Here is a 21,171-nt window from a genome sequence, read left to right on the forward strand (position 1 = left end):
CTTGGCAACTGGTTTGAGCCAATCCTCGACCCTATCGGCCTGTCATACTACAAATATAAAGGTTACTTGTAGGCAACAGAATCAGAAGTAAGTGAGGTTTGCTTAAATCATGCAGAAAGCCTAGCTCTGTCTGTGGAAAGACCTTAAGAACTAAATGAGGGTTTCACTAGGGAAGTTCTCTGGGGACTCCAAGACAGCCCCACGGATGTGAAACTTATCCAAACTGCACCATAGTGACGAAACTCAGTTCCTCAGAATGGATCTCCTAACATCTGCGGTTGCTTCTGCTTTTCTGATTGAACTTTGAACTGAAAGAACTTGAACAGTTCTTTTCATGTTTGCCGTATTTAATGTGAAGGAATGAGTTAGTGTCTTGCATGTGTATAAAAGCTAGTGATAAATTGGTGTATTTAAGTGGTTTTAAATTTTTACTTGCAATTTTGTTTTTCTAATTCTCTACAAGTAAAGACTCATAAAATCATCTTGCTAAGCCAAAGCCAAAAACTTAGATTTGAATTTTCTTTGAATGATTCCCAAATTGTGAATGGTGATGTCTGTTACTGAAGAAAGATCATGCTGGTTCTTAGGTGAGGCAGTCTAAGTTCATGGATGCCTCTCCTAGAACACTTTCCCAAGCAAAGAATGAAACAAAGCCTAGAAGAAAGGGCAGGTCAGCTTCTGGTGAAGTTGAACTAAAATGATATACTGTGGAGAGTTGGTGTGCCCAACAAAAAGAAACAAAGAACTGGGTGCCCCACCTTTTGAGCTGGTTCTTATTTTTATTGAAGTGAAAACTGCAGGATGCATACTTGAGGCAGGAGATAGCTAACCACACACTGTCGAAAATTTTCCTTTTAGCTTTAGGTCAGCTGCTGTGCAAGCTCATTGTTAACCCAACAGTCACAGCCCTAGTCTGCTCTTCTGTTTCTTTTGAAAGTAAACAGGGACAAGTGGCTTGAACACTGCTTGTCAGAAGGCAATCATTTGAAAATCTGAACTAGCCTTTGAATCTGCCTTGCTCCTAACCTCTTAACTCCCTGCCTACCCCAACACAATCTTAATAAAGTTGTAGAATGTTGAAACTCCTTAGCTCTTATTCAAATAGTGCAGAGAGAGAGAGAGAGAGAGAGAGAGAGAGAGAGAGAGAGAGAGAGAGAGAGAGAGGAGTGTGTTACCTCCTTGTTTCCCATGGATATTTTTACTTATTCAAGTAGTATTTCTTGAATACCTGTGGCATCCTGAACACCTTTCAGCTTTACAATGGTGAGCTTCACTCAATGTTGTTTCTTCTCGGGTTACTCACCAGTAAAGTCAAGACACAATAGCGCAGCCCTATAGCACTGCTGTGCCGATTACTTTGGCTCATTTCTAAGGTGCTTCCAACAGGGTCTAGCATATGGTGTATTATAGCTCTTTTGTGAGCCTGGGAAGCTGGCACGGACTTCACAGAGCAGCTGGTGCTACCAAGACAATTAGGTAAGAAATAGGAGGCCTGAGTAATGAGGAAGCCAGTAGAGGGAAGCTTGGGGGAAGGGGTGAGGGGAGTTTACTATGCTGACCCTGATTAAACCGGCCTGCCTGCCAGGGATCATCTTTCCCCGAATCCACAGGGAACATGCAGACTTGACTGTGAACAAAGCACTCAGCTCCCCACTACAAAAGGTGTCCTCAGTATCTTACATACTGCATTGTCTTGTTTTTTGTGCTTAAAGAATCTGTTTTTTAATTGAAAAAATTCATAAAATGTACTTTGATCACAGTTTCCGCTCCCCAAACTCCTCCGAGACCTTTCCCACCTCCCCCAACTTCACACCCTTGCGCTCTCTCTCTCTTCAAATGAGGCAGACAAACAGAACAGAATTTTTTAAAAAAGATAAAGAAATGTGTGCCCCTCCCCCATGAAAATTTTAATTTTCATGTTGTATTTAGACCTCTCAGGACTCCAAAGACGCTCTAGAAATTTTAAATGCACTATGGGGGTGATGTTTTTAAGATGAATACTAATAAACAAAGTGATAGTGCTCCTCTGATGGAATGTTTTTTAAATCTCTCCATCGTCAACATCACTGTTTTAAAAATGTAGGTTATGTGAATGATTCAGCCTAATGAGGTCAGGAGGTAATTGCTATTGAAAAAACAGCTTTTTACTAACAGTTCCCAAGAGAAAAGGCAAGCTACACCTTTGAGGACACAGGTCAAGCACCAGGGCTATCTTGGCGGCCACAGGAGTGAACTTAGCAGGCATAGGAGCCCTTATTTGAGTTCCTGCTGGAAAGGCAAGATAAGGCTTGATGTGATGAAACATTTGAGTGGACTCGGGGGTTAGGTACACTCAAGTTGTCAGGCACCAGGCCCTGGATTGTAGTGGGTAGCCATTTCAGCTTGGATCTGGAAGTTCCAACCCCCATTGAGACTCTGGCAACTGTCACGCCTACGAGGCGGGGCCAAGGGAGGCACCTAGAGACCTGAGACCTGGATGGGCGAGCACTCTCTCTGTTCCTGGACCCTAGATGGTGGAGGTTGACTGAGCAGAGCTCCAGAGAACACCGCTGGACTGCAATACACCTTCCCCAGATCCCCACAATCTACGTATTCCTTCATTTGTAAGTCACCCACTAAATAAATCTTCCTTTTAACTACGTGGAGTGGCCTTAATAATTTCACCAATACTGGATGCTTAGGGCAGAGGAATATTGTCTCTTGGGGTGACCACACCAGAAAACAACTAGGTTCAAAGGTAGGTTCCTGGTGAGTGATTTGATCTAAGAACTGACTAACACAGAAAGGATTCATTCATGTTTTCCATCTAGATTCCAGAATCAGAGTATCAAGAACTTGTAAAAAGAGTAAAGGTAATGAACTTTAGAAAAAGCATGGACCTGAACACTTTTCCTGCATTGAGAACAGGTTCGTGTGATAACCCTGAGCAACCTGTGGGCAGGTGACGATTGCTAGGAATCCTGCTTCAGAGAGACCTGTTAGTCTTTTCAACACTGTTTATAAAGGCATGCGTGCGTGCGTGCGTGCGTGCGTGCGTGCGTGCGTGCGTGCGTGTTCCTGAAAAAGGAGTGCATGCATTGTGGGCAAAAGTAGGCCAATGAACAATCTTGGGTACCATTTCTCCTCAGGTGCCATCCACCTTTTTTTTTATTATTGAGACAAGGTGTCTTACTAGACATGTCTCACTGATATGACCAGTCTGGCCAGTCATCAAGCCCCAACGATCTGTCTGTCTCTACTTCCCAACACTAGGGTCAGGAGATGGGCCACCCACCACCTCTGGCTTTATCCATGTGTACTGGGGATCAAACTCAGGCCCTTATGTTTGCGTGACAAGCACTTTACCAACTGAGTTATCTCCAGAGCCCCTGTTATAAAAAGAAACCTACTCAGTTATTTTGTAAAATGCCTTTACCTCTGGAATTCTGTGATTATAAATTCCTCCTCAAACCTACTGACTTAGCAAATGGTATAATCCGATGAAATCACTTCGAGTCGTAGCTAACAGATTGATGTAAAACGTTTAAAACTGTACATTCTTCTTTTCCTTTCCGATACTATGCTTCTCCAAAAAGGGATTTTGTTTTGTGAGTTATAATTACCCCTGTTTACTGTGTACCAATTAAATATTTGACTTCAGAAAAGAAAATGTATTTTTTTCCTTAGGCTGGGGCCAACTGTTATTGTACATTTTTACCCCATTATTTGATCAGCTGTGATCTCTATATGCAGCTGGAAAAAGAATCGGGGAATTAATGGCTCATTGCCCTCCAGTGCTCTTGCAGGTCAGGAGCGCACAGGCTACTCACTCCCTTGCCCAACCATGAATGACCAGTTCTGCCTCCAAGGGAAGAAATACTGATAAAACAAATGGCTGGCTGGCAGACAAGCACAACCAAAAGTGGGAGACAGAAAGACCTCGAATGATATTACATCAAATGAGAGTCTCGCACTTCTCAGAAAATGTATGCCTGGACCCACATAAGGACCAGCTTGTGTGGGCCTCAATATTGTTGAATCTAAAACTTCAGCCTTGAAGCAGATGAAATTTCACATTAAGTATCTTATCTACTCATTAAATAGGGAACTCAATATTGCTCCCCTGACCTGCTGTTTTTCCAGTACAGAACATAGATACTTGGGTATTAATGAATAAAAAAGCTACCAAAAAGGCATAATCATTTCTCCAAGAAATATATGTGCAAAATAAAACTATGATTTGCAGATGGGAGCACTAACCTTGGTTAAGCAAGCCCCAACTGGAATGCATGTTAGTGAAACTGGAGGCAGAAGGAAATGGACAAAGAGTGCCGACAGTGACCTTTAGCCTGGCCAGGGGCTTGTCAGTCATGAGAGAGAACGGCAGGGACAGGCAACCGTAAAGGAGAGATAGGATGATCGCGCACTCGTCAGCAGGCGTCAATGTCAGCAGCAGAGACAGGGCCACGTATTTCCTGTCTTTAAAGACCCCAGTGCAGCAGAGACGGACTCTTCAGAAGAACTCAGCTACTGCAGGCAAACTGCGTAATTCTGTCTGCCCTCCTGCAGGGAAATTACTACGTATGTTCATTCAATACATTAGTATTGAACTTCTACTTATGCACAATTGACTTAATCACTTTAGTAGTAACAGATAAAATAATTCTAGCTTTTTCAGAAGTTTACTATTTAGTAATGGAAACAGCAAATGGAAACTTAATAAAACAAGCATCTCTGGAAAAATATACGTTAAAAATGTAAGGAAATACTCCTTTTATTTTGTTTATTTGTTTGTTTATTTATTTATTTTGGTTTCTTGAGACAGGGTTTCTCTGTGTAGCCTTTGCTGCCCTGGAACTTGCTCTTTAGAACAGGCTGGCCTCGAAGTCACAGAGAACTGCCTGCCTCTGTCTCCCAAGTGCTGGGATTAAAGGCCTGCACCACCTGTGCCAGGCTTATTTTTATTTTTTACATATGTTTGTATGTGCATGCCTGTGTGTGATACATATTCATGGCACCTTAGGAGGCAAGAAGAGATTATCCCTTCAAGAGCCTCTGGAGTTACAAGCAGCTGTGAGCAGCCCAACACAGCTGTTGGGAATCAAACTCATCATCTGGAGTAGCAACAAGTACTCTTAACCGCTGAGTTATCTCTCCAGTCCCAGAAAAACAAAAAATATCCTCACCAAAGAACTTATGCCAAAGATGAGATGTAGACTCTGATGACACAATGATCCGATGCTGCAATAGTGAAACCAATACCTTGGTGATATCCACTCACTCACCAATTTAAAAAAAAAAAAATGGACCTAAGGCCTGATTAACAAAAAGGGAAATTATGCCTTGTGCTAGGAACCTGGCCAACTACCAAGCCATGGATCTTGGAGGAGAGCCTGCGACTGCCACTCTACTAAAGCAACATACTTCCTAACTACATCCTAAATATTTACCCTTATACCCACACCTAAGTGTAGTCCTTGACCCTCGCCAGAGAAAATTCTCTTTGCAACAGACCGAGGCCATTACAGAAAAAACCACAACCAATCAAAATTCAGAGGACAGGAGATTGTGTCAAGTTCAGTACCAACTAATACCTCTACAACACGACACCTGCCTCTAAGGCTCCGGGAATCATTGCAGAAGAACGTGAGGTAGGAAGATTGTAAGAGCCAGAGGAACAGGAAGTTTGCTGTGAGGTTTTGTCTCCTAGAGATGTCAGAGAAGCTGCCACCATGACGTCTCATCAAAATGGCTGCCTAAATAAAACCTAAATAACAATGACACCAGTAAGTATGTTAACATGAATGAGAGAAGGCTCTTGAGGCCTTAACCCTAGACAAAGAACTACTGGCAACTAAGGAATGCTGAGAGCTGGGGAGTGAGCAGTGTGTGGGTGGAACCCAGCCCACCGTGGGCCAGGGGTATTCTAACCCCCAGCTCCCCACGGGACTCCAGAGAAATCCCCCATCTGTGCCATGCAACCAAACAGGCCAACCAGGAGCCATAGGGGCCAGATGTCTGGGCACCATAATGATCTCTTTGTCATGAGAAAGCATGGCCCAGCACACCACCAGGGTGACCCAAGTGGAACAAGGAGACCCACATGCATGCCTGGGGCTATCCACTCCGAGCTTCAAGAAGAAAACATGGACCACTGGTACCTTCCTGCACTAGCCAGATGGACACTATTAGTGTGAGCAGAGGTATAGGAGAGAGAGAGAGACAGAGTGGTTCACGCCCCATGGACAGAGAGGAAGGTAGTAGACTGAGATGATGAAGGAATTGACCCCTTGACCAGGGGCAACACACTGGAAAGCTTGCCGTGCACTTTGAGAAGCACAGCAGAGATCACCCTGTTTGTGAGAGCACAAGTGAGCCAACCCTGAGAATGTGACCGTCATCTCCTGTATGGCCGCATGGGCTGGGGAGAGATGCCCTCCACCCGCGACCCCAGCCCATCAATGTCTAAGGAAGATGGGAGGGTTGACCCTGAGGTAACAGAGTGGGAAAGCTACCCCTGCCCCCTAATCTGCAACACTCTAGAGAGCAGGCCCTGCACCTCAACAGGGCAGCACAATAAAGCTCAGGTGTGGGTGAGCCAGCGCCAGCGTTGTGAACATGGGAGAGATGTCCCCATTTCTCATCTATCTTATGGCAACATGGACAGGGGAATGATGGCCTCCCCGCCACCCATCAATGCCTGAGGCAGGTGAGGGAGCTGGCCCTGTGGTCATAAGAGCAGAACTGTCCCTGACCACCACTAGCTGCAACACTTGGGAGAGCAGGCCCTGCACCAAGCCAGGACAGCACATTAGAACCAAGCCTGTTGTGAGCATGTGAGAGTTGTCTCCATTTCTCATCTGCCTCAGGGAGGGAACGAGCTCCCCTCCCCACTCATCAATGCCTCAGGTCCTGTGGTCATAAGTGTGGGAGACCCATCCCTGCCTCCCACCAACTGCAACACTAGGGAGAGCAGGCCCTGCACCTTGTCAAGGCAGCATAACAGAGCCAACCCTGTCAGCTCAGGTGTGGTGAGCCAGCCCCAAAAATGTGAGCATGGGAGAGCGGTCCCCATTACCCATCTGTCTTGTGGTGGTTTGGGCAGGGGAGAGTTCCCTCCTCCCCCACACCCATCAACATCTGGAGCAGGTGGGAGAGCCAACACTGTTAGTGCAGGTGTGGGTGAGACAGCCCCGAACTTGTGAGCATGGGAGAGCTGTCCCCATTTCATATCTGGCTGACCAACCCTACAGCTGCCCAGGCCCAGACCCAAGGTTATGACTTGGCCCACCCCATCATCTACATCATCAGTGATCTGCTGGAGCACATGAAGGGACTTGACCTGGAAACCCAAAGTTGCAGGATCTCCACAACACCGGGCAACAACAAGATATCCAGGAGGAGTCCTAGCGAGGGCCCAGCATGGATAGTGTAGTAGAAATCAGAGGCCTCGAACCGGACTAATAACTCTTTGCAATGAACACTTGCAAACAGAGATATATGGACAAAGAGTTTGTGGCATGTATGACTCACTGTGTCACACTGCAGATTTCACGACAAGATTTTTAAGTTTTTCCCTTTTTAAAATTTTTTTTTTCCTCTGGAATTTTGTTTTATTTGGAGAGTGTGCAGGGGCAGAGGGCAGATGTGAAGGGATGGGGAATGAATGAGATCAAGATACATGATAGAATAAATAAATTAACTTTTAAAAAATGAAAAATAGACCATGAATTTGAGAAGGAACAAGATGGGGGATATATGTTAGAAGTTGCAGGGAGTAAAGTGAAAGGGAGAAATAATATAATTATACTATAATTTCAAAAACTATATAAAAATAGATTAAAAAGAATTTTTTTAACTGTTTGAAATTTTGATTTTTTTTAAATTAGCACAATTCTTTTATTGATTCTTTGGGACATTCACATAGCATGCCCTAATCCCACTTATTTATTTGCAAGCCTTTCCATGTCTGCTCTCCGCCCATGTAACCTCCCACCTCAAAATAAAATAATAAAAATAACTAAACGAAAAACCACTTCACTCCTCTGCCTTCCCTGCCTCTCCATCCATTTGTTGCGGTAGCCTTGGGAGCTGTGGTGTGTCACACAGGACACCCTTTTGCCCAGACAGCTTTACTTGCCAAAGTTCATTGCAATGAGTTGTTGGTTTGGTTCAAGGCCATCTGGACCCTCGCTGAAACTTCTCTTGGATATCCTGTTGTTGCCCAGAGTCTTGGAGATCCCGCAGCTATGGTTCTGCAGGACTGGTCCTTTCACACACTACAGCAGGTCATAGATGGGGTAGATACTGGGGTGGGCCATCTCAAAGCCCTGGATGTCAGCCTGGGTGGTAGCTGAGTCGGTCAGTCTGGGATTTCCACCGGGACTGCCCTCCTCAGGCAAGGGTCAGGGCCAGTTCTCCCAAATGCATGGTGAGGAGTGGGGCCAGCTCTCCCTATGTGGGTGGAGGTGGGGGGTAAGAGGAGAAGGTAGGGATGGAAGGGGGGAGCAGTTCTCTCAGGGCCCTTGAGTGTCGGGCCAGCTCTCCCATGCCCACACCACAGGGACCAGTTCTCCCTAGAGGGCGGTGTAGCTCTCCTGATGAGGCAGCTGGTGAGGGGCTGGACCAGCTCTCTGGTGCCCAGGCCACCAGGGACAGCAATCCATACCTCTGGGTGGTAACACGGACATTAACATAGCCCCTAGCTGCAGTAGGGCCACAGACCCAGACATGGCCCTGGGTTGCAGCTGGAGCCTGGACTTCACCATTGCCTCAAGGAGCCTTACAGGCCACCCACATCAGCTTGCTCTTCACCGCTGTCCTGGCTTCAGTTCTGCTTCTCTCCACAATGTACGAACCACTCTGCCTCTCCTTTTCTCCCATTTCTCTACCACATACCCGTTCATCACAGTGGCATTCCCTGTGTCTGTATGCCGCCCCACACATAATAAATTTAAAAAGAATGAATTTGATTTTTAAGCTAATTGAGAAAATCATCCTAGAAAGAGCACGAACAAAGAGAATAAAGGCATTCTTTCAAACAGTTTACCGAACCCTTCCAAACATGATTCCCTGAAGCTTCCTCCTCTTCTCCCCTTGCTGTGAAGAAGAAGAAGGAACACTTTTCTTCTATCTTTCTTTACTTAGTGAACGTCTGCTCTTCCTTTGGAACACATAGTAATTCTTGAGCTTTGCAGATTCTCCAGTTTCTCTCACAGCTACTCAGCTGTGCTGTTAGGATGAGAACAGTCTTGGGCCATATCTAGTAGGAGAAGCATGCTGCATTACAATATAGCTCTATTTTTAAAACCAGGAGGCAGGTTGGATTGTGCCTATAGATTGTAGTTTGCCAACCCCTGGGAAAGGTATCAGACAGACGCATCCTCTCAAGGATTTCCTCATCCTCTGAACTCGTGTGTGTGTGTGTGTGTGTGTGTGTGTGTGTGTGTGTGTGTGTGTGTGTGTGTCCTGTACAACCTAAATGACTCATGCGCCAGTGGATTCACATGTAACTGAACGTCCTGTAATCTATTGAATAATCCTATCATCACCAAGTAGAACACCCTGTCCTTATAACAATGCCAAAAAATGTAACTGCCCCTTTTCTGGCTAAACTGGAATAAATGCTAGCTTCTTTTTTAGTGTACCACTTCCCACTCTTTATCTTTATATCACAACCTTCTGTACTCTCCACCTTCTTCAAGTTCATTAATTTTTGAAAGACTGAGAAAGTAATTTTCATTTCCTTGATAAGTGTGTGAAGAATTAAGGAAGTTTGTTACAGCAGGGATGTGTGTGTGTTAGTGGGTACAGAGGATAACTGTGTCAAGGTCTGTGTCATTCTGTGTGCTTGAAAGCTGTTTATTTGACCATTTGATGACCCTCCCGGCAGCACAAGCAGATACTGACTTTTCACTGGAACTGTCCTCAGCCACTCACAGAGTTTCTCCAGGGCAAACCTATTTTTTCTTATCTGCAATCAAAACTGTGTTTTCCAGGGCTGGAGAGATGACTCTATGTTAAGATTACTTGCTGCTCTTACTGAGAACTGAGTTCAGTTCCCAGTACCCACATAGCAAGGCAGCTCACAACTGCCTGTGACTCCAGCCCCAGAAGCTCCAGAGATTTCTTCTCATCTCCATGGAACCTGCACACATATGACATACACATACAAAGATGTGTACACACACAAAAAAACACATACAAAGGCACACATGCACACTTACAAAGATGCACACAAACATACAAAGACACACACACATACATACAAATGTACAAAGACACACATACATATAAACACACACAAAGACACATATACCTACAAAGACACATATGCACATATACACATTGATACACATGCACACTTAAAAAGATGCATATATACATACAAAGACACACACACATTCAAAGATGCACACACAAAGGTACACAGATACATACAAACACATACCTACAAAGACCACACACACACACACATACACACACACACACACACACCTTTTCAAGGTATATATTTTAATTTTCCTGCCTTCATTATCACTACTATCATCTTGACTATTAATATTACATTGTAAAAACTTAACAATGCATCTATCCTCCAGGTTATCCCCCAAACACATACTTAAATAATCACATAGCCAGCCAGGAGTACATTTCTGCTTCTTACCATATCCACAAACAACAGTCAATACAGATGGCAATTTGACATATTTTTATACTCAATATTAAGACTGGAGATATTTTTGAAGGAATGAATTTTGATGTAATTATTTCTTGGTATTCAGGAGCATTTTTCTAGTGCTGAAGTTCAAACTGAGGGACCTGTACATGCTAAGAAAATCCTATACCACTAAAATACATCCCAGCTTTGGGAGTTTTCATTGCCAACAGACAATTATGTAGGTAATATCTTCTGTGAAGGAAGCTCTCTAGACATACTCACTGTATGTTCAGCATTCATTTTTGCCAGATGGGTGAACACATTGCCTTCTTCAGGTAAATGTGTTACTATGTAGATAGTGGTGTCATAGACCATCTCTCAGACCTTTTAAGAAATCAAACAAGATCACGTCAAGCCTGTTTTATTGATCTGGGGAAAATGAACTTTTTGGTTTCAAGCTCAGCAGTCCTGTAGAATGGTGTTATTAGAATGATCTATTGCACCATGCTGCTTTAAACCTGGACACACAGTCTCAGAAGTGGGTTGACAGACATACTCTATAAAGCACAGCCCTGGAAAACAATCACCTCCCAGCGGATCCTCAGCTCACACCTCTTACTTCACCAGGAGCCCCAGTCATGATATGAATCTAATGAATAAATTAACCAGTGGCATTTCTACCCAAATCACACTGCTCCCAGTGGGTAATAAAATTGAAGAAGTGTATTTTGAATTTTTTTTTTTTACTGGAATGCCAATTCTTTCACATACTCTAATTTTTTAAAAGTTCTCTTATTTTTTTAAAAATAACTCCAAGAAGAAAAACACTTTAAAGATAGAATCTGTTAAGTGTAATTATATATCTGGAGAGGGGTAGTTGCAGAGTAGTTCCTTTTAATTCCTATATTTTCTGTGTTTTTAGATCTCTTTCAAGGCAAATAGACTTTGAAGAGTATACACAGTTTTTTGAAAACAAGAAAATCAACTTTCCTGGCTTGAAACTTCTGCTTATTTATTGTCCTACATAGACCAAGTTGTCTGAGGTTTTCTCAGTGAGTGCTCATTATATGTATATCTTTGCCTCCATCCTAACGGTAGTCATTGAAAAACATTCACCAAATGTTAATTAAATAAAATTAATCCAGCTAAGCACCATTTTTTTTCCTACTACCACCCGGAAGAACACTACATGAAGTGCAGCCCATTGCTGCCTTATCATGAGTGCTTGGTGAATTCCAGCCTGAAAGAATGGAAGTGAGGATGGAAGAGGAGCAGGATGGGATCTCTAAAAAGTCCTCTGAACCATCGCACCTGGCAGCCCCACAAACATCCTCCCTCTTAGCAATACTAGAATGCTATGTCTATAATTGCCCCTGGGCTATGTTTTTGATTTTATGGTTTTTGTTAGTTTGTTGTTTGTTTTGTTTTTAAACAGTGCTCACTCCAGACCTGAACCTTCTTCACATATCTCTCATATATTCCTAGCTACTTGTTTGGCTTCTTCCTCACTTCCCCCACTGTGTGGTGTGCCTAAGGACCCCTGCCATAAGATACATTTATAGCCTGGGTTAATTGCTGTCAACTGAAATACACCCACATCGTGAATGGAATGTAATATGATTTTCCACACTGTCACCATGGCCTGCTTAACTACTGAACAGAGTACACCCTGCCTCTCCAGGAGACATTAACCTAGGTATGTCCTTTGCAAAACTAAGGCACTAGCCCTAAAAAGCTCACCTCCTAAGGCTAATGGCCTTATGAAAGATTTTTCTCAGTACAAGCAAGTATGGTTGCTTGGTGGACTTGTTGATTGGTGATGAGTCAAGCAAGTATGGTTGCTTGGTGGACTTGTTGATTGGTGATGAGTCAAGCAAGTATGGTTGCTTGGTGGACTTGTAGATTGATTGGTGATGAGTCAAGGCCTTGTTTTGTGGCTCAAGCTGACTTTGAACTTGTGATCCTCTTGCTTCAGCCCTCCCAGTGTTAAGATTACAGTATCCCATCACACCTTATTCAATGTGCTACTTTTATTCAAACTTTCAGTTCAAAAGGAAGTTAATGCTGATTGGGAATTGATTGCCAAGGAAAAAAAGAAATGCTGATTTTACTTTCTAATAACTCTAGTGTCAAGATGAAGGTTTTGAAGCCTTTCCAGTTGTCTAGGAGGGCAACCTTGGATCAGGAGCTCTCATTCAATATTTTGGCAGAAGCAATCGGCCACAAAATGCGGGCAGCAGCTACAGCTACACCTGCTACACCAAGATGCATATACCCCGTGCTGTGGAGATAGCCAGGGCCTCATCAAACTGTATTTGAGGAGACAAACAATGGATGGTACAAGATTCGTGTCAACATCGTAGGCTCTGAAACATTATTTAGCAGACACATCACTAAGCTAACTCAGAATGACTATTTTCCATGATAAGTAACCTGACCCACTGGTGAAGTATAGGTATGAAAAGCCAAATACAGTCCTAACTAGTGGTTGGGAGGAAAAGGTACAAGTACTCTTCACCAACAGAACTGTATAGTAACCCAAACCTCTGACCCATTTCTCATTGAAAAGTGCCCATTTGTTTCACCTTTACATTCAAATGTGTATTTAGAGTAAGCCAGCATATATCTTTATTTAGTCAGTGGCTTTCCATTTTTCTAATCTAAGATGTATTCCTAAGTTAAGAAGAAAAAAGGGGTTGACTGAGCAAGGAGGAGGGTATTGGACCTCTGAGCTGTAACCCAAGCTGCCTGCCATTCATCAGGCAGTGAGTGGCCTCAGATGTGTAAGTACTTTCTAAGATGTGACCCTGCCTGGTGCACAAACCAGCAAACTACATGACAAATCCAAGAGAATTGGAGAATGAATGGCATGTGTCTACTTCTCTTTCTTGTTGCTTTTCATCAGCACCCATCTGTACCCTAAGGCTCATGCTTGACAGATGTGCTTAAGCATTGCAGTACGTTTAAAACAGCAAGTTCAGATAAACCCTTAGAGCAAGAGAGTCCATCTCTGGAAACTTCTGTCCTAGCTCTGGCCTCAGCTTTCTGTTCCCTCTTTTATTTTGCTGACGTCGGGTCTTTAATCTTCACCTTTGACTTCCCTTTTTTCTAGACCCTTCTCAGTATGAATAGACAAATCGTACGCTCTTTGACTGAAACATGTCCTCACTAAATATTCTGTTCCTGATTGTTAACTTGTACATCAATTTTAAGCTAAGAATGGCATATTACTGATTATGATGGTTAATACTAACTGTCACTTTGATAAGCCTCTGGGCACATCTATAGGAAAGTACCTTGATCCTTGATTGCAATGACTGAGGTGGAAAGATCTGCCTACTGTGGGTGAACCATTCTCTGCCCGAGATCCTGAACTACATTAAGAGTATAAAGGGAACTGAAAAGCAGCATGTGTTCATGTCCTCTAGTTCCTGACTATGGATGAAATGTGACCAGCAGGTTCAGTGTCCAGTTGCGTTGACACTTATGTCATGATAGACTTTACTATGAGCTCAAATAAGCCGTTTATCCCTTTAATTGACTTTTTCAGAATGTCTAATCATGACAACAGGAAAAGAAACTATATACTGATATCATCCTAAGCTGCAAACTTATTCTAAACATGAATCAGTGTGTGTGTTTTGAGATTATTAGAAGAAAAGTCTAAAAAAAACTTGCAGGCAGTCTTTTCCTCACGCCCCATTCCAACTACAGATGCCAGAATCCATCTGTACCAAACAGCATGCCCATGGACGAGAGTCTTAGCTTAGGTGAAATAACTACTTTTGTCTTTTCTCCACATTTCTTCATTATTCTTGTTCACTCCATTCCTTCCATGCTCAATATTTATGATGCCAGGCAACACAAAACAGAAGCCATCACCATGGTATCCAGGACAAAGGTAAGCAAGGGAGAAATTCTGAGTTACTGATCCTCCCAACAGAACACGTGTGTTAGCCTACTTGGGCATCCTCAGCAAAGCACCCTGCACTGTTTAACAACTGACACCTACCTTCTCACAGGTCTGGAGTCTGACACCATCTGGTGACAGAGATGTTCGTTCTTGGATGGGCTGGCTAATCTTGAGTGTCAACTTGATGATTTTAAATCATTTAGGAGATAATCCTCTGGGATTGTCTGTGAGCAAGTTTCCAGGGAGGTTAAACTGAAGAAGGGTGGTCTGCTCTGAGTGTGGGAGCTGTTATTCCATAGGGCTACAGTCCTGGACTGAATAAAATGGAGAAAGTAAACTGGGCATTAGCATCCATGTCTCTTTTTCCTGAGTATGGACACAATATAACTAGCCACCTCTTCTCCTGTCACCATGCTTTCGTCACCACAATGGACCGTATTGTCAAACTGTGAGACAAAATAAGCCCCTCCTCCCTAAGTCGCTCTTGTCAGGTATTTTACACAGCAAAGATAAAGTAACTAAAGCATTGAGGAGGTCTCTCTTCCTGCCGTGAAGGCAGCTGTCTTTTCCCTGTGACCTCACATGACCTCCCTTCTGTGCACTCACATGGAGAAAGAAAGGGAGAGAGAGAGCAAACAAGACTAGGTCCTTCCCTAAAAACCTCATTTAACCTTAGTTATACTCTCAAACAACAGCAACAAAAACCTATCTCCAAAATTATTCATTTTAGGGTTTGAGAATCTACGTTAAAATTGGGAAGACACAAACATTCAGTCTAGCACAGTGGGTGGGGTGGAATTATTCCAGACAAGTTGAGAAGGGTGTTGAGAAGAGGTAGCTCCTTGGACTTGGACCTTCATTTTCGTTCGTGTTAACTAACAGCGAGGTTAGTGCTGAGAATGGATATGGTGGTTGTGGTGAAAGCTCGCAGATATTAAGTCAGGAACAAAATTGGAAGAGGAAAAAATTGCAGCTTTGATGTAGCTAGGTGAGATCAGCATTAATTACAGCCATTTACTTGAAATTGGAGAGTAATTTAAAATTGAAGAGTGTAAAATTCACATGCCTGGTTAAGCCCACTAGTAATACTCTGCATTTTTCTTTTTTAACTCCATAGTATCACTTGATAAGACCCTCAAAAGAGGAACTTTATAGCAAAAGAAGCTGGGAAATCATGAGGCAAAGTTTAAAGTTGTGGTATTTATCTAAGCACTAGCTACAGGGAAGGTAGCATTTCCAAGGAAGTATTCTCTTTCATTCACTGCCTAATTGTTGACTAATTATCTTCTACTGTCTGACAAACTCAACAAATGAAATCAGATTGCCCTTACAGCAAAATGACCAAAGGCCCTGTCAAGAAAACATGACACAAAGCTGGACTGAGAGCAGAAAGAGTTAAGGGCTGTGAAGTCCTCCTGGACAGAGAAAATAGTGGCCTAAACTACAGTGAAACTCAGTAATTAACAGAAAAACAGGCAAGTTCCAGGGATAGACCACTAGGAGGTATGATCAGCTCATTTGGAAAGATAATTCTTATAATCAGGAAGAAAAGAGAAGCTTTGGGTACCATTAAATATTAAGGTTATAATACCTATAGTTGAAATTAGCATTTACCATATATCTTTACCTACATAAAATATTTGCAAGCCTGATGAGGGCAGGATGCTACAAAGCACTTGCATATGTGTGTGCACTCACTAGTTGGGTAACCTTGGAAAGGTTAACTTCTTTGTGCCTCTATTTCCCTGACTGCTTTGTCACATTTCAGTAAGTCAATATATGTCCTAGACCTCACAAACTTTTGTTTCTAGTCACTGGGAAATTCTTCTATAACCTTAACACTCCAGCAAATACACCCACCCAGATGCTATTTGCCAGCCCATGCTACCATGTCAGCAAACATCTCAGCCTGGCCCTCAGCAATAAAAGCACCATACAGCAAAACTCGGTACATTCTGCAACCCCCAGGCTAATCTACAGATAATAATGGATTGGAAAAGGATGGCCAGCTCTATTTGTTGTTATTTTCTTTCTGAACAATGTTTTCCCATTGACAGTTATAAGGGACAAGCGTACAATTTCAATTTTGGTAGTTCCACTTTTAAAGTAACAAAGAGTCCAGAAACAGGACCACATAGACATGACTACTTAGTCTTACTGAAGAAAGAAAGACCCTGCACTGGATGAAGAGTGATCTTTTAGCATTGGTTCAACTGGCCATACCTAGATTGTAGAAAGATTTATGACTTCAGGTTCACACAAAGGTTTTAGATGTGACACTGTGGTGGTTTGAAAGAAAATGTCCCCAAAGGCAGTGGCACTATTAGGAAGTGTGGCTTTGTTGGAGTAGGTGTGGCCTTGTTGGAGGAAGTGTGTCACTGTAGGGGTGGGTTTTGAGGTCTCCTTTGCTCATGCTTCGCTCAACACATATGAAGTTTTCAGGGAATAGAAATATTTTTTAAGAACAGTATTATTTTAAGCAAGTGGCTTTTTGGTAAGACACGCTAGAGGATAGCTTGGCAGTGCCTTTCAAAACTAAAAATGGTTTTATCATACAGCCCCCAGCTTGCAATACTGAACATTTATTCCAGAGAAATCAGAACATATTTTCATGGAGGGACTTGTAAGTTACTATTCATAGCAGCTTTACTTGTACTTGCCCCGAATTGCGACATACCCAAATGACCTTCAGTGGACAAATAATACACAAACTGTCGTAGTCTATGCTATGAGATACTACTCAGCATGGTAAAGAGAGGACATTATCTGAACAAATCCCAGTAAATGACAGTAGATGAATAACCAACACAAGAGGTTATTTACTGTGTGGCTAAATTCACACAACTTTCCCAAAATGACAACATAACAGATATAGAGAATGAACAGCTGTTGCCACGGATTAGATGGGGAGATAGTACAGACATGAGTCACTAAAAGTGATGTAAGGGAACCCTACGATTATGGTGCAGTTTTGTCTTTATTATGGAAGTGATGGCATAAGACTACACATAATAAAACTGATGTAAACATACATTTCAATAGTTAAGCAGAAAAACAGAACCCAAAGGAAGGCACAACTGATAATCAATTGATCAGTAAGTAGACTTATTTGATTTTGATTCACTTTGTTATATGTTTGTTTTTGTTGTAATTTTATTTTTCACTTTTTGAGATGGGGTCTTAGCCTAAGCTGACCTCAAATTCACTATGCAGCACGGGATGACCAGCTCTTGATTCTACCTGCCTCCTTCCAAATGTGATTGTAGGCATGCACCACCATGTACAGCTTAAGGGGAGAGATTTGAGGATTTCTCTCATGAAATTATTGAATTTAAGACAACTTCTGTGTGCTCAAGAACAGGGTAAGTGACAGCATGGCTCAGCCCAAGTCCAAAGTCTGAGGACCTGGGCAGGGAATACAGCCAGGTCAGCGTGACACTACAAGTCAGAGGCTGGAGAACCTGAAGTTTTCATGTCCAAAAACACAGGAAGATTAGTCTCCCATTTCCAAGAGATGGAAGGAAGAAACAGCTTTGTTTAACTTTGATTTGCCCAGGCCCTTAGGCAATTAGCTAGTGTCTTTGATACTACTGAATAGAAGATCTTCCTTATTCAATCTATAAATTCAAATACCAATTTCTTCCAGAAAATCACTCATAGACACATCCAGAATGAGTGCTTTGTTGACTACCTGTGTAACCCTTAACCCAAGAAATTAATACCTAAGGTTAGCTTTCATACACTCACAGAAAATACTATGTCATGGTAAATCTAAATAATCATATGAATTGTACTGATGTCCATTTCTGGCTTAAATACTATACTTACATAGCATCTTTACACTGAAGGATGTTATTTAAAAGCAAGATACTTGGTACCTTCTTTCTCTCCAAAACCTCCTGTGAGTTTATAATTATTTCAAAATTAAAATGTTACAATAAGAAAAAAATAAGTAAAAGGCTTTTCTGAATGTCAACTTAAGTTATTATTTTAAGCTCATCTTTCAATATTCCATACACACAATTCTCTGAAAGTTCCTTTTCCTATTAATTTATATTTTGTGCACACAAAATTGAAGAAGGTGACACTTAGCTAAAGGACAAAGGACGCTCGCATACATTTTAATGAAGTTTACAAGACTGATGATTATTTTCCACGGTCTGATGCCATATGTTTTTTTCAGATGACAAATGATATTTACAACTGCAATGGTAATGAGATGGCTCTTTCTTGAATTATTATTTCTTCATACAAAAGAAGTTGGCAGTGGGAAAGCAATCCACAGACAAAAATCTAATGCTGATGCTCTCATTACAATAAACAGTTGAAGCCACTCTCTCAGGTCTATTAAAGCTGAATCTGTATTCACCTCTTTAAAACTCACTTATCCCGACAGAGCTGAGTGATAGAGGAAGTGTACCACCTACTTGTCCAACAAGATTCAACATTATATTTTTTAACTGCCATAAAGTAGATGATGAGAGACTAGTTAGACAGATGAAAAGATAAGAATAGAAAGCCCCAGTGTAGGCTCAAGCACTGATAAGCACGTGGAGATAATAAAGGCACGTTCTACCTACAGATCTGCTAGCTTGCTAAATAAATGGTGTCAGTAGAAGTTTACCATCGAGAAACAAAAAGGAAAACTGTGGAAAGTAGATGTCCTCCTGGAGCATTAAGGCACTAAGGCAAGGGAATCAACTCCATGCTGAGGTCAAACCAGGAAACATATTAAGGGTGCATCCTTGTGAGTGTCTTTAAGGGGAATCTGCCTTTTCATATAGTATTGACAGCAACTATTTCAAATACTCTTAAACCATTGTGTATCTAAGTTGTATTAGTGTTCTAAGGTTGATATAACAAATGATCAAAAGCTGCTTGACTGAGAGCAGCAGAAATACATCTTACCCCGGCTTGAGTCGAGGAGTCTGAAGTCAAGGTGTTGGCTGGAGTGGTTCCTTCTGAAGGCTCCAAGGGAGACTGTTCCTGCTTCCCTCTTAGCTTCTGGTATTGTGGGTTTCCTGTGCTGTTCCTTAGCTGGTAGTTCATCAGTACAATGTCTGCCAATTTTATTATATGGCCTTCACTGTGTCTTCAGTGTCATAATTGTCTTCCTTGTGTAAAGACACCGTCATTGGATTGAAGTCCATCCTAATCTAATATGACCTTGTGCTAAGTTGATCCCTTCTAGAAAGATCCTACTTCAAATAAGGTCACATTCACAGGTGCTGAAGGAAAATACCTGAACACATTCTTTTGTGGGATACAGTAAGCCAGTATACAAGCCAAACTGCTGATGCACTCCAGCTTAGATTATCAGCTTTTACTATCTATTTGATAGTGAAAAAATATCCAATTGGAATAATTCAAAGTATATTAAAATATTTTATATCAAACATTACAAAATATTTAAATAAATGCTTGTCCACTCAAGAGAGAAATACATTATAAGTGTGCCACAAAACAAAAATTTATACATAACAAGATTAGTACATTTATATTAATTGAGTTAAATTTTATAGGCTTAATAATAGTGAAAGACCAGGTCATCCAGACAGAAAATAAACAGAGAAATAATGGAAGCTAACAGATGTTATGACTCAAAGGAATTAACAGAGATCTACAGAACATTTTACCCAAACACAAAAGAATATACCTTCTTCTCAGCACCACATCAAACATTCTCCAAAACTGACCATATACTCTATCACAAAACAAGTCTCAACTAATATAAAAGAATTGAAATAACCCCCTGTATCTTATCAGACTATCATGGATTAAACATGGATTTCAACAACAACAAAAACAACAGAAAGCATAGAAACTCATATAAAGAGAACAACTCTCTACTGAGTTACCACTGGGTCAAGAAAGAAATAAAAAAAGTTAAAGACTTCCTAGAATTCAATGGAAATGAATGCACAAAATACTCAAACTTATGGGACACAATGAAAGCTGTGCCAAGAGGAAAGTTCATAGCACTAAATGCCTTTATAAAGAATTTAAAGAGATCTCATACTAGCAACTTAACACCTGAAAGCTCTAGAACAAAATAAGCAGACACACCTAAGAGGAGTAGATGGCAAGAAATAAGCTGAGGTCTGAAGAAACAACAAAATAGAACAGTACAAAACATCAATGAAACAAAGAGTTGGTTCTTCAAGAAAAATCAATCACATAGATAAATCCGTATCCAAACTAACTAAAAGGCAGAGATAGAATATCAAAATCAACAAATCAGAAATGAAAAGGGTATAACAACAGACTCTAAGAAAATCCAGAGAATCATTGGGTCATCCTTCAAAAACCTGTACTCCACAAAACTGGAAAAATAAAAAAAAAAAAAAATAGACAAATTTCTTGGTAGGTACCATTTACCAAAGTTAAATCAAGATCAGATAAACAATTTAAATACACTGATAACCCCTAAATAAATAAAAGTAGTCATTAAAAGTCTCCCAACCAAAAATAGACCAGGGTCAGGAAGTTTTAATGCAGAATTCTACCAGACTTTCAAAGAAGAGCCAATAACAATACTCTTCAAATTATCCCACAAAATAGAAACAGAAGGAACATTGTCAAGTTCTTTCTATGAGGCTACAGTCATCCTCATACCCAA

The 21,171-nt window shown here is 41.6% G+C and overlaps 1 long non-coding RNA gene across 1 annotated transcript; it reads right to left on the reverse strand.

Annotated features, from left to right (window-relative positions):
* Window positions 1-9,010: 9,010 nt before the first annotated feature.
* On the reverse strand, window positions 9,011-14,492 carry LOC143269513 (uncharacterized). Its single transcript, XR_013045942.1, has 3 exons — window positions 14,423-14,492; window positions 10,922-11,023; window positions 9,011-9,241 (listed from the first exon to the last, which is right to left on the reverse strand). It is a non-coding gene; the product is annotated as an uncharacterized LOC143269513 (long non-coding RNA).
* Between the last annotated feature and the right edge of the window lie 6,679 nt (window positions 14,493-21,171).

This window comes from Peromyscus maniculatus, chromosome 19 (assembly GCF_049852395.1).
Source record: "Peromyscus maniculatus bairdii isolate BWxNUB_F1_BW_parent chromosome 19, HU_Pman_BW_mat_3.1, whole genome shotgun sequence".
NCBI lineage: Eukaryota > Metazoa > Chordata > Mammalia > Rodentia > Cricetidae > Peromyscus > Peromyscus maniculatus.